Consider the following 2,129-nt stretch of genomic DNA (forward strand, 5'->3'; position numbering starts at 1 on the left):
TGTAAGGGACCTCTGGGACAACTTCAAACGTACCAACATCCGAATTATGGGGGTGCCAGTAGAAGAGAGAGAGCAAGATATTGAAAATCTATTTGGAGAGAGAACCAAGATGGCGGCGTAAGGTACAGACCTGTGTGTGCTGCCTCCCACAACAACATCGAGACTACCAACTATAAAACAGTTGTCATTCAGAACCATGGGAAAGCTGGCCCAGTGGAAACTCTACAACTGGAAGGGAAGAAAGAAGAGCATTGAGACTGAGTAGGTTGTGCAGAGGCTCCAAGGACAGAGGTACGGATTCGCGCGCCAGGCGGGCTGCAACTGGATGCGGGGTTTTTTTCAGTCGGAAGGGGCTGCAGACTCTCGAGTCCACTGAGCTTGTTTGGAGCAGGATTCTGAGGTCCCAGACCCCTATGGGGAGAGGCGGGATGGCCTTGCAATGGGCCAGAGAGTGAGAGTGGCTGTCTCCCGGAGCTGCCCACCGGTGCTCAGGGACTCGGGGACGTGGAGTCACGGAGAGGTGAGAAGTCACAGAGACGCCATTGCCCTATGCCCCACCCTGTTGATTCGCCAAGAACAGAGGTGTGGAGTCGCGCACTAGGTGGGCTGCAACTGGATGTGCAGTTTTTTTTCAATCAGAAGGGGATGCAGACTCTCGAATCCACTGAGCTTGTATGGGGCGGGATCCTGAGGTCCCAGACCCCTCCAGCTTGTTTGGGGCAGGATCCTGAGGTCCCAGACCCCTACGGGGAGAGGTGGGGTGGCCCTGCAGCGGGTCCGAGAGTGAGAGTGGCTGTCTCCTGGAGCTGCTTGCCAGCACTCAGGGACGTGAGATGCTGAATCGCTGAGAGGCAAGGAGTCGTGGAGGCGCCATTGCCCCTTGCTCCTCCCTGGTGATTCCCGGGGACCCCGCCCTACTCAGTTCACATCCCCACCCAAGGGAATCACCGGCACTTTTGCAGCCCAGCCCAGCAGAATGCAGATTTCAACGCCTCGCATACATAAGGGGCACACTCAAGAAGCAGAATCAGGTTCGGAGGAAGCTGGAGCCAGACCTGGCTGGGCCGGCAACATGGAACTGCTGCACCAGCAAACACACAGGCAGGTCCACTAAAACCAGTCTCACATGGGACGCTGGGAGACAGCAGACAGGCAGTCTGTGCACTTGGTAGAAAACGAGATCCAAGCAAGCATACCAGATATTCAGCCACCAGGAACGCCTGGAGATTTTGTCCAGCTAGGAGCCGCCCAACCAAGGACAGAATGCCAAACTTCATGTTGCTGAGATGGCCCCCATGAGGCTGGGACAGCCCCTGTGAGGCTGGGATGGCCCCATGAGGCTGGGATGGCCCCAGTGAGGTTGAAACAGCCCTGGTGAGGCTGAGACGGCCCCGGTGGGGTTCAGATGACCCCGGTGAGGTTGAATCGGCCCCAGTGAGGTTGAAACAGCCCCGGTGAGGTTGAGACGGCCCCGATGAGGTTGCAATGGCCCCAGTGAGGTTGAAACGGCCCCCAGTGAGGTTGAAAAGGCCCCAGTGAGATTGAAACAGCTCATGTGAGGTTGAGACCGCCCATGTGAGGCTGAGACGGTACTGGTGAGGCTGGGACAGCCCTGGTGAGGTTGTGACAGCCCTGGGGAGGTTGTGACAGCCCTGGGGAGGTTGAGACAGCCCCTGTGAGACTGAGACGGCACCTGTGAGGCTGAGATGGCCCCTGTGAGACTGAAACGGGCCCTGTGAGGTTGAGATGGCCCCTGTGAGCCTGAGACAGTCCCTGGGAAGCTGAGAAAAATACCACATGAACTCACTCATTTATGGATAATAAGGACTATTATAGACTGATGAACAAAAATGGATACAGAGGCAGAGCAGCATTGAGCAGACTGTCAAACTACTGTGGGAAGCCTGGGGAGGGGTTGGAGGTAGGAGATCAACCGAAGGACTTGTATGCATGCATATGAGAATAACCAATGGACACAAGACACTGGGGGGTGGGGGAGGCCGGGGGAATGTCAAGGAGGGGCGGGAAAGGAGACATGTGTAATACTCTTTGTAATACTTTAAGAAATAAATAAAAAAAATACATTAAAAAAAGAAAGAAACAAGGAGGGCCAGGAAAGGGACAAGGGC

This window comes from Myotis davidii, unplaced genomic scaffold (genome assembly GCF_000327345.1).
Source record: "Myotis davidii unplaced genomic scaffold, ASM32734v1 scaffold97, whole genome shotgun sequence".
In the NCBI taxonomy this organism is placed as follows: domain Eukaryota; kingdom Metazoa; phylum Chordata; class Mammalia; order Chiroptera; family Vespertilionidae; genus Myotis; species Myotis davidii.